Source organism: Rhineura floridana, chromosome 5, assembly GCF_030035675.1.
Source record: "Rhineura floridana isolate rRhiFlo1 chromosome 5, rRhiFlo1.hap2, whole genome shotgun sequence".
NCBI lineage: Eukaryota > Metazoa > Chordata > Lepidosauria > Squamata > Rhineuridae > Rhineura > Rhineura floridana.
The window spans coordinates 49,458,851-49,472,946 of record NC_084484.1 but is presented as its reverse complement, the minus strand read 5'-3'; the positions used below and the strand labels follow the sequence as shown (position 1 = coordinate 49,472,946).

General features: G+C 38.8%; 1 long non-coding RNA gene across 3 annotated transcripts in view; it reads left to right on the top strand.

Moving 5' to 3' along the window:
• Positions 1 to 13,523, top strand: part of LOC133384849 (uncharacterized) — a 75,079-nt gene extending 61,556 nt beyond the window's left edge. For 2 of the 3 annotated variants that reach the window (XR_009762719.1, XR_009762718.1), the window contains exons 2-4: positions 4,641 to 4,693; positions 11,036 to 11,166; positions 12,505 to 13,108. This is a non-coding gene — a long non-coding RNA (uncharacterized LOC133384849). Of the gene's footprint in view, positions 1 to 4,640; positions 4,694 to 11,035; positions 11,167 to 12,339; positions 12,450 to 12,504; positions 13,109 to 13,162 lie in introns of those variants that run through there. The other variant, XR_009762720.1, reaches the window with a different exon arrangement.
• The last annotated feature ends 573 nt before the right edge of the window (positions 13,524 to 14,096 follow it).

The following is a 14,096-nucleotide window of genomic DNA, read 5'->3' as shown; positions in this document are numbered from 1 at the left end:
GGGTGCTCCTGGACCCATCTTTGTTGCTAGAGGCCCAGGTGACCTCAGTGGCTAGGAGTGCCTTTTACCAGCTTCGGCTGGTGAGACAGCTGTGGCCGTTTCTGGACCGGGATAGCCTGACCACTGTTGTCCATGCACTGGTAACCTCTAGACTGGATTACTGTAATGCGCTCTATGTGGGGCTGCCCTTGAGGTTGGTCCAGAAGCTGCAGCTGGTGCAAAATGTGGTGGCAAGACTGCTCACTGGAGCAGGGTATCGCCAACATGTCACCCCGCTGCTGAAAGAATTGCACTGGCTGCCCGTTTGCTACCGGGCCAAGTTCAACATTCTAGTTTTGGCGTACAAAGCCCTATACAGCTTGGGACCAGGATACCTGAAAGACTGTCTTACCCCTTATATGACCATCTTATCAGGAGGTTCGTTCTTCACAATATAGGAAACGGACCTTTAGTGTGGCGGCACCTACCCTGTGGAATTCCCTTTCTTTGAATATTAGGCAGGCGCCATCTCTGCTATCTTTTCGGCGCCTTTTGAAGACTTTCCTCTTTCAACAAGCCTTTTAAGTTGAGATCTATCCCAGTCTGCATATGTGTCAGAATTGTTTAATATGTTTTTAATGTTTTTAACCCTTTTTAAGGTTTTTTAAAATGTTTTTAATGCTGTTTTGTTTTAATGTATTTTAAGATCTGTTTTTATGTTTTAAAGTGTTTTAGTGCTTTTTTTTGCTGCCCTGGGCTCCTGCTGGGAGGAAGGGCGGGATACAAATTAAATAAATAAATAAATAAATAAAAAGTTTTGTGTTAGTTTTCTTTCATTCAATTAATATATTCCTGCATGGATGTTATCTCCATGCAGGAAAATAATAATGTGTGTGGTGAACATTGGAGCCCCTGAGAATGCAACGAAGGAAGGAAGGATGAATTCCTGGGCCTTCCTTTAATTGCTAGAGATCTTCCTTGCAGGGCAGTTTAGAGGAAAACTGAAAGTGGTGAGTGGTTGCTTTTTCATTGGCCATGCTTTAGTTATCCAAAATTCAGATTCTAAACATTATTTCAGCCTTTTTTGTCCTCTCCAGTGCAAATTCCAAGAAAGAAGATAGTGATGGGAATTTTTGGATTGCAAAGAAAAAAAAGCAGTGGTTTTCCCAGAGTCAAAAATGTGCCTCAAACAGGTTGCCTGAACTAGCTTTATCTTATGGATCTTGCATCATTTTTGTACTTATACAACACCAAATGCCAACCTGCCAGGACTAAGCAATAAGTGGAAGTAGTTTCTGCTATAATAATTTGTTTCCCTAGAATGCTTTCCCTGCATTGTGTGATTTGTTTCAAGGCCATTAGAAAGTTTGACGGACACTGGCTGGTGAGCACTGATCTGCCCACTTGTGCTGGAACATATGGAAAAGCTATTGTGTGTGGAGCCAGTTTCACAGAAGCCTCCACATGGCAGCTGTATTGTGAGAAGTGGCCCATAAGAAAGGGACATTTTGTTTTTTAGAGGCATTTGCTCTCCTTGACTAGTATCTAATGGCAGATGGCAGGGCCTAACAGGGAGGCTATTAAAGGCCCTGCAAGCAAGGAGAAGATGATAAATGATGGGTAATTTCCCACAGTGGAAAAACTATCCAAGAGACTGTGCTGTGATGAATAAAGTCAATATCTTCAACACTGAAGAATCTTCTAAGATATCTTTTTTTTCCAGCCCATAGCTCAAAAAATGTATCAATATTGGCTTTTGCCTCAATGATATCTCCTCTTTTTGTGAGGCAGTAGCACTCCACTTTCCCACTCTTTATGAAAAAATGCTTCCTCAAGCTTTTACTAAAATATAAACTGGTAGATATATTTCAGTTCAGTAATGGTTGTTTCTCCCACACAGTGGTCTCCTCCCCATACGAATTGGTAGTGGAATCCTATCCATATCTTCTCATAAGTAAGCCTCATTTAGTTCTGTGGGTCTTACTACTGGTATGTGCGATGGCAGGCGTGGGGAGCCTTTGCTGAACTGTAACTCCCACCATTCCTGGCCATCGGCATGCTTGCTAGAGCTATTGGGAGTTGTAGTTCAGCAACATCTGGAGGGCCAAAGGTTCCCCATTCCTACACATATATAGTATTGCAGCCTTTGCTGCAGAAGCCAACATCCCAGACTTCTTTTCTAAGAAGCCTTAAAGAAAAAAGATGGACATTACAGTCTATCTCTTTATCTTTGGTGATAATCACCCCAAATATGTAATTAGAATGACATGTTTTACAGTAGAAAAATCTTTGATCACAGAATGATATGGTTTGAGAAACAGAAGATGCTGTCCTTCTTTCCAGATTTTTGACATAAAAGATATGTTTAATCAGATTAAGGCCCTGTCACTGGGTTTCTTCCCAGCCTACTTTTGATCATCTTGTAGGTCCTGAAGGATATTAGCTCAGACACATTCTTTGAACCTAAAAATGGCTTCTTCCCATGCCAGTATTTAACCAGTATGCAAGAAGCTGGCATTCAAAATTGATGATTCACAATCCTTAATTTTATACTGCGTTGTGCTCCTTGACAAACATGGGTATTACTAAATGTTATGTGGCTTTGAAATGTATGATTCTGTTAAGACAATATTTTAAACAAGTGAGATGGCAATCCTAGAACTTTACAAATACAAGATTATAGAATGGTTGTTAATAGTTTTTCTGTGTTCGCTGAGAATGTTTGATTAATAGATGATCATCAGGTACTTTTTATTTGTTTTAAAGAACACAAATATTCATTGCTTACTAGAAGTCGCTTTTCCTGCCTTTGCAATTTCATACCAATCAGAGTTGGGGGGAGGGATAGAGAGGCAGCTAGAAACAATTGTCAGATTGAATTTGAATTCAGATATGAAAAGGGCAATAATGTGTGAGTTTAGCTGCACTGGACACAGCCTGGAGCCTGTGAGAAGTCCACATTGTTGCTCTCTGGAATCTGATGCAGAATCAGCTGTTTTTCTACCTCCTTTAGGAGTATATATCCAGTCTGCTTATATTTATAAAACATACTCATGTCTGCAGTGCACTTGCTCATCCGTAGGAAAACAAACTCTATAGTACTACCCCTGCCATCTCACAGCTTAGGGGAAGATTGTTGCTCAGTAACAGAACATATGCTTTGCATGTAAAAGTCCCAGGTTCTGTCCTTGGAATCTACGAGTAGGGCTGGGAAAGACTCTTGTGTAAAATGATTTTTTTTTATTTTATTGTATACTAGGGATGTGCTCGAATTTTGCAAAATTTGAATTTGACACCAGATTTCTGATTTATTCACTTTTTGTTTGTCTGTGCGGATCCAGTTTTTTTAGCTGTTTTCTGCCACTGAAGCAGATTTTTTTTAAAAAAATGCCTCAAATATATCAATATCAATATTTCCCTCCCTTTAAAAAATCTATGAACAATCAATATTTTTAAAATAACAATATCAATAGTGACATTTTTGCAGAAAAAAATCAGTATTTATAGCAAATAGCTGACATTGATCCCTAATGAAGCGGTACTTCAGAGAAGTTCGACAGAGCAAAAATCGAACTGGCATAAAAATGTGGATCCCATCCCTGTTTATAAATATCATTGCACACTACTCTGATATTTCATGAAGAGGTATATAAATAATTTTATTAAATATATAAATAAAATATCTTTCCCTTACAGTAGGGCCCTGCTTATATGGCGGGTTAGGGACCAGGTCCCCGCCGTAAAGCGGAACCCATTGACAATAATGGGTTGTGTCACGTGAAAATGCCGCAAAAGCAGCTTTAAAACGGGGAATTTCCCCTAATTGAAAGCCGCCGCATCAGCGGAACGCCGTAAAGTGGGACCCTACTGTATATCACACTAACTCTTTGCCATACTAGCAGACTATAACACTACATTGATGTACAGGCATATTTCAGTGGTACTATTGGTATGTGATGCTAATGCAAATGTTGATGATCTGAGTTCCTCGTCTTAATTGGGTGTGAACTATAAATGGATAGCTAACTGGTTTCCAGGTCAGTACTGGTGCCGGGGCAATAGCAGCTACAACTGTGCCTGCTTAGCACTGACAAAAAATGAATTAATGGAAAAGAAAGGGGGAATATATAGTCACCCTTTGGTTTGGGTTTTATTTGCTAATTTTGCCTTTTTGACATTAGCTATTTTATGTTTGGTGTTACTAGTTAAATATGGATATTAATTTTGCGGGAAAAGAGATATGTAACTTATTTTGATATTTCCCTTATTAAAGGCATTATGAGCTAAATTCAGTATAGGTTTAATTTGTGGCTTTTCTTGGTTTTAGTTGTTTTATTTTTTAAGTTAATTAATTTTATTAATGTTTTATAATTGTACTATATATATATTTTTTCCACACTTGCTCATATTTTAATTGTGATTTTATTTGTTGTACACCGCCCTGAGAGCTTTCTGCTATAGGGCGGTCTAGAAATGTAATTAAATAAATAAATAAATAAATAAATGTGAATGGATACATGGACCAGAACAAGATTATTTTGAAACGCTGTTTCCAGCCTTCCAGCAGCAGGAAATCATTTTAGAACAGCATTATATAACAGCTGTTACTGCTGGTGACCAGCATGTTAATATTTTCTTTGTGTCTCTCATGTTGCTGTCAGGTTTGTTTCATAGAATCTTGTTCAAAGACCTCTACAGTGAAAAGAAAGCAGAGGTAAGGGCAGCTTCAGCCTATTAACAAGCAAATAAGTAATTGGTAACTCCATCCTGAATTGCCCTGTCATTCTGACCTAGAAATATCACCACAGCAGCATTTACTGCTACCACAGTATAGGAGTGGGATGATGATGATTTAGACATCATTAACTGTCCTTAAGCCAATTGATTGATCCCACATGCAGTGTAAAATTGTTTTTGAGTTGAATGAATGAAGACTTCACATAAGGCCATTACTGTTGTATCTCCAGGATTTAAAGTCTAATCTGACTTTTGCTAAATCATCTCTCCCTCCATCCCTGTAACCACTGTAACCGAATATGTTGTTCCTAAATGATATCTTCCTGATGATTATGCACCCTTTTTACATACAACTGTATATTGGTATTTTTCACACATACACATGTGTGTATGTGTAGTAAAATGTTCCAAAACAAAACCATGTGCCAGTAAATGGGGAACAAGGAGCAAGCACCCCTTTACTCTCAATCCATGCTCCTGGAAGGATTCAGATTAGACTGAAGAGTCCTTCCACCTGATTCTGTTGAGTCCACCAGTGATGATGGGGTCCCACCACTGTGGAAGTCCCCACTGTGCCTGCCAAAGGTACAGGGCACTTGAGAACTACTGCAGCTGGTATTTCCATTGGTGGTTGCTGGTGAAAAGCCCCCAAATGGGGCATTTGGGGGGGCAGGACAGAGCATGGCTGGCCAAGGAGCTGTTGGATCCTAAGCCAGCCCATTGCCAGGTGGGCGGGAGCTGATTGCAGCCTCTCTGCTGCACTAGCCTGGAGTGGCACAGCAAAATATATAGAGAGAAAAACACCCCAATTTCTGTTCTGACCAGCAGGAGCCAGCAGGGCTTTAAATTCATAAGTGGCTCTGTTGTTCCTTATCATCTCAGGATGCTAGTTTAGGATTGTCTTCCTGTCAGCTTCCCTGGATCAGTTTTTGTGTGAAAAACCCTATCAGACATTTTTTTACCCCAACACTTTCACTGGCTGGGTCAAAAAGCACTGTGTCGACAAACATCAATAGGGTTTTTTGGTATATTTTATGGCCTGATATTTTGAAATAAAACTCTGTATGAGCACTTTATATCTGCTCCCAAGAATAGGTTTTTGTTTGAAACATTTTATTTCAACATTTTATGTTGGCTTGAGGAAAAATCCCACCACCAGTGTACATTTTATTGTAGAACTGACACAGACGTAGACCTACAATGTAGTCCAATACTTTCTTGGGGTATTTTATGTCCTGGTGTTTTTTTGGTTAAAGAAAGAATGCTGTAAAAGTGAAGTGGCTGAAATTTGGGGACATTGCTATTTACTATTGACATTATCTTAGAAAGAATTCATTGTAGGTCTACTTCTGTGTAAATTCTATAATCAATTCTACAATCCCAGTGGTGGGATTTTTGCCCTTCCTGGTTGGATATGGGTATCCATTAAAGGATTATTACTTTCTACACTTGCTGGATAATCGGCATAACATTAAAATTCTCTCTTGGCCAAGCTTGCCAAATCTCTAGCAAGAACTGAGGATGTATTTCTGCTGGAAAGCATAATATTTAAGTATCTTGTTTCATAGGAACTGTGGGACCTTAATTAGAGTACTTGAGCACAAGTAGTTTAGCAACAATCCTATATCTGCTTACCTGGGAGTAAGCATGGCTAAACTTAATGGGACTTATGTCCAAGTACATTTGCTTCAGATTGTGTCACATGTGCATTAATTCTTTCAAATCTTCTCTGTTTTCCACTTTTGAAGTGACACACAAGCAGAAAACTATGGGTTGGATCCCGACTGTTAGTTGAACTTAGTTCCCTTTGAAATAAATGAGATTTATGTTAAGACATGACTAGATTGTCCCACTGGTTCTGTATCCACTGATTCTGGATCCAACCCAGAGTAAGGAATACATTTCACAGTCAGTACTACAATCAATGGATAATATTTATACAGTAATTTTTTGCTCTTTGAATTACTGCTCCCTTCTTACTCTGCATGCTATATTAACTTGGTGTAAGTATTCCAAAACAACAGAAGGACATTATTGGGTTTTATTACACAGCTAACATTAAAGTAAAATATGGTTGGCCTTCACTGAAACCAAAGTAATGTGACACTTGTTACATTTACTAGCAATCTTAAGATTCTTTTTTTCTTTTTAGTTGTTAATGATAGAATCTTGTGAAGTCCCACACATATTCAGTACCTTTTGACTTCAGTCTGAAATGCAGAACAACTTGTATTGGATAGCGGATATGATTACCAGTATACTCTGATATCTCATTTCAAATCCTGTTCAGCTTGCAGCTCATCAGCTTGCTTATCCTAAGTAGATTTTATTTATTTAGACCATTTATACACTGCTTATATTTAAATAAAATTCTAAGCGGTGTACAATGTAAGTCAAAACATCTTAAAACAGCAGCTACAAAAAACTACAATCAATAAAATACAATTAACTGAACAAAGCATCCTCTTTAGTATCAACATATAATATAAACATTGCATATAAAATTAAGTACAAGAAAAACAATTGTAACAAGCATAGTAGACTAAACAGAATATTCTCTGAGCTTCAAGAAAAAAACATCACAAGTTAAAACAAGCTTATTTTTGAACATAATAGATTAAACACATCCACTCATTTCTTAATCACAGTATAATAAGCAAAACAATTAAATCAGCTGGCCCCCTTTATAACAGAATTTCATCTAACTACAGTTGAAAAAAGACATTTAGTTTACTCAAACACACCCTTACAAGATCAGCAAATTCATGTTTAACATTCTAAACCAACACACTCAAGAGTACTATTTTAGCACACCTCAAATCACACTCTACAAGCACTCACATAATTTACATCCTAAAAACAGCACACTCACATATCCATACAAGAACCACTCAAATCTACATACAGCCAAATAATGCACACACATGTTCTAAATGCAACATTCATATTAAACACTTCCCCTTGTCTCTCACTCAAGGGGGCAGAAACTATGCCCACCAGGCTCTCACCCTGGGGGTATGGAAACCACTTTTTCCAACATAGTAGGCAATGACACGTCCTTCATCTCTCAACTGAGGAACAAAAACCTTTCAAGTATCAAATATTCCTAAAGGAGGGCAGGCTTTCAATTACAACAACTTGTTGGTTTGCCTGTCTCTCTCCAGCGTTTGTAGCAATGATTTTTCTTGGCAGGCGATGGATTCCAGACTCCAAGATGACTCCAAGTGCAACGCTAAGTGCACACTTAGTGTTGCACTTTGCACAACGCCAAGGCGTGCGCTGAGATGCTGCGTCAGGCAGCCCCTCCCCTTTATATACCTAGAGCAGAAGAAAATATGGAAATTTGTGAGCATGTGGCAACAGGTGCAGCAGCACACAGAGTTCTTCCAAACACATATTCCAAACATTTCATGATGCCACATAATGGCACACTGTTTCATACTTTTAATTTTGCTTTCAGAAAGATGGATGTCCTTGTCTCTATTTTTCATTCACTCCACTCTCTGCAAGTGCAAATTCCACTTTGACATCAGTCTTCTGCTCTTCTTCGGTTGGCCATAATTTTGGTAACCTTGGTAACAGCAGAGCACTCTGAATTAAGAGGACATTAAAACAAATCCTTATAGCAGGAAATGATTCCATTGCTTTATATATGAACAGATTGCACCAAAATGCCACATTATTTCTAGGAGACTGTAAAGGGTTATGAAGGATCTCCCACAAAGGACTTGGCTGTTTACTTAATCATATGTTTCTTTTTTCTTTCAAAAGAACTATTTTGGCATCCTTACCATATAAAATGGCATGGCTATGTTTCCTTCTCAGATTTCATCCTTCTGTTATTCCTCCTTGCTCCCTCTCATTGTTAGCAAACCTTGTGCTGTTTAACACATTACATTATTTAGATAGTACATCTAAAACATAGGTCTAGATCCTAACTTACACCTACTATGGCTTCCTGCCAGGGTGGGCAGCTGGATACGGCTGGTAGACCAGATCCTTATCTCCTTCCCTTGTGTGAACCAGGTCATTATGTGGTATTGTTGACACCAATGGTTTCTTTGCAACCATATTGCTTTTGCTAGAAAAGGAAAGTTCTCAATAAAGACTTTATTTATTTACTTGCAAATAATGTCATGCACCCAGATATTTTATTTTTATGGTTTTCTTGGGCTATTTGATCCCCAAATCAGATTGTTAAAGTAATTTTTTCTATCAGCATAGAGTAAAAATGGGTTGATAAACAAGTGTTTGTGCTGTATATACTCAACCTCACCTTTGCCTCTGGATTAAAACAACAACAACCCTGCAAAACCCATTTGACCAGAGCTGACTGTGGGACAAAAGTCTCTTTTATTATTTATTTATTTATTTATTACATTTATATACCGCCCCATAGCAGAAGCTCTCTGAGTGGTTTACAGCAATTAAAAATATTAAAAACAAATATACAAATTTTAAAACACAAAAAACAATTTAAAAACCCAATTAAAATATTAAAGAAAAACAATTTAAAAACACGTGCTAAAATGCCTGGGAGAAGAGGAAAGTCATTTATACCATGTTCAACTCTCTTAAAAATGATTGAAAGGGACAAAAGAAAAATGTGGTCTGTTTTTTGTTTTACTTTTGTTTTTACTTTTGTCATCCACAACCTGTCATGCAGAAATCCCCCAACTCCCACAAGAGTTAAAGCAGAAAGTGTGACTACTGCTAACTAATATATGTGTGTAGGTACATGGTTTTCTTTAAGATTTCTGAAAGCGTTGTTTTCCATTTTTTTTAGCTATACCTCTGATCTTGTGCTATACAATATACATATTTGTGGCTTTCATCACACTGATTCCCACCCTCTCCAAAACCAGATTTTTATTCAGAAAGATCACACAGCTGGAATTATCCCAGTTACACAGCACCTGCCAGTTTTAAGACTCAGAAAGAGAATATTGATATTCATATTCTGTCCCATTTCTCTCAGCTGGGTATTTAATTCTCCCAGATGCAGTGAGGTCCATGGAGAGACGTAATATGGAGACTGATGTCTCACTATGCCACTCAATGCATCACTTTATGAATCTCACATACACTGGCCAGCTTGCTCTAAAATCTTTACTTCCCTCACCTTACTGAAATGTGTTCACCCCTCCTTTGTGGACCGCTTCCTCTAGTCTGGGGTCTGACTGCTTCCCTTATTTTCCTTATCCTAGTGAAGGTTCCATATAAGTACTGCAATCCCTGATTCCTTCCTACAGTTTGTGCTTTCATTACCCCAGGTCCAGCTGATTGCTGTGATGTCATCTGACTTTTGGCTTAGTTGGTCATTTTACAAGGCACATGCCAAAGAATTAAGCACACTGCAATGTCTGGTCTGTGGTCTTACAAGAGTAGCAGCTGGTGGTGAAAGCATTCAGCTGCTAGCTTCTCAGCATGTAGGACAGATGTTCCATCTGTACAACTGATGGAATGGCCTAGGACAGCCTTTCCCAGCTAGTGGGCCACCAGATGTTGTTGGACCACAACTCCCATCAGCCTCAGCCAGCATTGCCAATGGTCAGGAAAGATGGGAATTGTGGTCCGACAACATCTGGTGGCCCACTAGTTGGGAAAGGCTGGCCTGGGATGTTACTTAACATGTGACAAAATACTACAGACTGCATAAAAGCCTGTTTCAAATATTAGAGAAGCCTATTGGAGACTTGAGAGGTAGAGAAGTACAGACAGACATAATTAGATTTACTAGTGAGGATTTCCCCATATTAGTACCGACATTTGCCATCTTTGGCTTTCTTATCTTCAGTCCCAAAGAATAAAGGTTCGATAAGACATATACAAATAGTTTGTCATACAAGAGGACTGGGAGAAACCGACATCTTTTCCAGTGTCATCTTTTTTTAGCCATAGTGAAATACCTTTTACACAGCAGTAAATACAGAATAAAAAATAAGAATTGTAACACTTCCCCCCCTTTTTGTGCCCTAGTCATTCCTATATCTAGAGAATGAGTGGGCAGGATCTACCTGTATTGACAGCAGAACTCGTAGCCATGGTTGCACCAGCTCAACCATGAATTGCAATAATAAAGGGAAATAAAAACAAACATCAAACTTAAATATTTTGAAGGAAATGCAATAGTTATATAAATCAAAGGATGTAGCTAATGGTAATAACTGTCAGTGCTGTTTAACAATCTGATTGCTATTACTTTATAGCAACAAGCACTCTTTTTTTCCTGCTTGAGTTCTTCAAATAGTCAAAAACAGATCTGTTGGTTGAAAGGCCTTCCCAACCCCCTTGAACACCTTCTCTGTTCCTGGGCTAGGCTGGACTGCTGGAATCTATTGAGAGGAGTCAGCGCACCCTGAAATCATACATACTGTGCATGCTCCAATAGCTTGTTCTAGAAAGGCAAAGAGGAAGGGTAATTGCCACACCTTATACTGGTAAATCCAGGTATGCTGCATTTATTCTTTCTTTTAATATTCTTAATAATTATTACAAACATGTTAATCAATCTGTTTATACTCAGATATGGGGGAAACCTAGACAACAACAATAAAATGAAAAAGATGCAGTGGTATCCAAATCCAAGCATCGTAGAGCAATTCCCCTTGCTCCAGCTGTCATTATTGGCCACACTGTAGCACTATTGGATTTTCACTTCACTCATACAATGACAACCATGCCAAGAAGAGCAAGGGAGTGCTGGCAAGCTCTGCCCCTCTGGCGCGATACCTTCCTAGCCTTTACATTCCTCTGAAAGTTGAAGGGCAAACCTCCACAGGGGGGAGCCTCATGTATTTATGGAGGCTTCCGATGTCATTTTGAACCCTACATAATCAAGGTTCCAAATCATGTGGGAAACATTCACAAGTAGAAGACTCCTCACTTCAGAAAAGACAGGGCTTGCTGGTGCACTTCCACTCTCCTTTGTGTTGGTGTCATTGGACAAGTGAACTGAATGCCCAAATAGGGCTTGTTGGTATATGTGTATAATTCACATCTCTCTCTCTCTCTCTCTCTGCATCTGTATCTATCTATGCACACATATGTACATACAGATAAACACACACACACACACACCCTTACATACATGCCAGTTCCTGGGATCCTATTTGTCCTGTGCAGCTTTGAGAAATTAGAAACATACTTTTTAAAAAAGCAAAGGTTTATAAGTATATTTCAGTTATCATGGACATCTAAATGGAATGTTAAGATCCCCAGGGCAATTAGACACCTCAATGTTCAAGTGTGTAAATTAATCTGAAATTATCACTGGATGTGTAAATTATAAATAAATGCTGACAATCTGTAGCTGCATTGTTTCATATGCTGTAGTAATATACTATCTTTCCAAGTCTTAGCTCTGAGTGCAAATAACAGATGTCAGAACTATTCTTGTTTAGTGTTGACCACATGTAAGGGTAGCGCAATCCTGTTAAGATGGTAATAAGGGCTGTTGTGATAGCCATCAACTTGGAAGGCTTTAAAAGAGGATTAGACAAATTCATGGAAGATATGTCTGTCAGTGGCTACTTCACCCAATGACGATGTTCTAACTCCACTATTGGAGGCAGTATGCCTCTGAATACCAGTTGCTGAAAATGAAAGTGTTGTTGCACTCAGGTCCTGCTTGTAGGCTTCTCATCTGGTTAGCCAATGTGAGAACTGGATACTGGACAAGATGGACCTTCAGCCTGATCCAACAGGGCTCTTCTTATGTTCTTATGAGGGTGGTGAGTTTGCAATTCTGTCATCTATATAACATTTGTACTTCTCATATATTTATAGGCAACATACTGGCCCTGGATTCAAATGTCCATGTCTTGACATCTGCATGTTCCTTCCAACAGCAGATCCTTACACTGCATGACTATCTCCAAAGCCCGGGATAGCTTCAGAAATAACCCAATGACAAAAAGTGAGACATTTGATGCATGACTAGCCTTTGGATGTGTCTACTCTGAGGTTGCAGCCATTGCTTTCTAGGTGAAGTTTTGACCCCTTATTGTAGTACATTCCCTCCTTGCTTCTCTGAATGAAACAAAGTTTAATGAATTCATCCTCTGAAAGCAACTGCTAACACTGTCTTTCCGCAGCACAGTATGTCAGTGCTAAGGAGATGTGCACTATTAAATAATTATGCAATCAGTTAAATGATCGATTGGTTGCTCTCATTGCCACCAAATGATATAATTATAGTATAGCAACAATCATTCAAAATAAATTGATTGCTTTTCAAGATTAACTCAAGCGTTGTGTACCTGTATTATTAGAACAAACCTTGCTAATTATGTTCTGCTAGTGATAGTATCTGCTCTGCACTTTTCTGAATAACCATGTTATACTTCAGTATTTTATAATGTACACTACTGTGTCTACAATGCTAATAAAAGCAAGATTCTTGCCATTCCTTTTGACTTAATGCTTTAGTTACTTCCCTATTTAGGTATTCCACATAAAGCTCCATGGACAAATTGAAATTCCAGCCCTGAGGCCAGGCTGATTGTGCATTCTGCAAGAGACAAGGCCTTCACTCCATTTCACAAATGGCAATATTTTTCATTATGTCCTCACACTGCATGCAGCTGAAAAGGAAGAATCACCCAAGTGCCCTGTAAAACTGTGGGCAACAATTAGGCCTCTACATCTTCTACTAAAGACCATGAACAGAAATGAATAAAAAAAGCTATGCAAGATCCAGGACAAAATGCCATGATAATAAAATTGGTTGTTGGCACTGGTCACACTATAGATGTGGAACTGATAAGTTTGGAGATAAAGTAAGATAGAAAAGGAAGATAGATTTTGTGTGTGTGGTCTTTTTGAATATATTTCTGTACTTGGCTGAATCACAGTCCACTCCACAATGTTGGTAAGCTGGAAAACATGAAGCAATTAAAATATAAGTTCCAGTGCTAGTCCTAATGAAATTTAATCATATTTAACTTTTTCTGCATTGCATTTCTATTGAAGTTTGATTTACCAAAACAAGTGGCATATTTATTTAATTTATGAATCACTTCCCACGAGGCACCCTGAAGCCACCTAAGTGGCGGCTTCACAAGGGAGACCATGGAGATAAGCTGCCACTGCAGGCATGCATTTTTCTCTGTGCTGCTGCCTGAGCTCATCTGACATACAGTGCTTTGAAATATGCCTGTTGATGGTTTGTGAGAACCATTCAGAAGTGATAGAGTACCAGTTCATGATAGATTACCTTATAGTTCATGCAAAACCTAGTCTTTGAGTCCTGAATCTGCTTCTCTGGTTGGGAGCCAGGACACCATCCTGGCTCAGCTGGCTGAGCTGAGGCCAGGACAAGTCCCCCAAAAGGGGCATTCCAGGGGGAGTGATGGGTGAGACAGGGCAGGGACAGACTT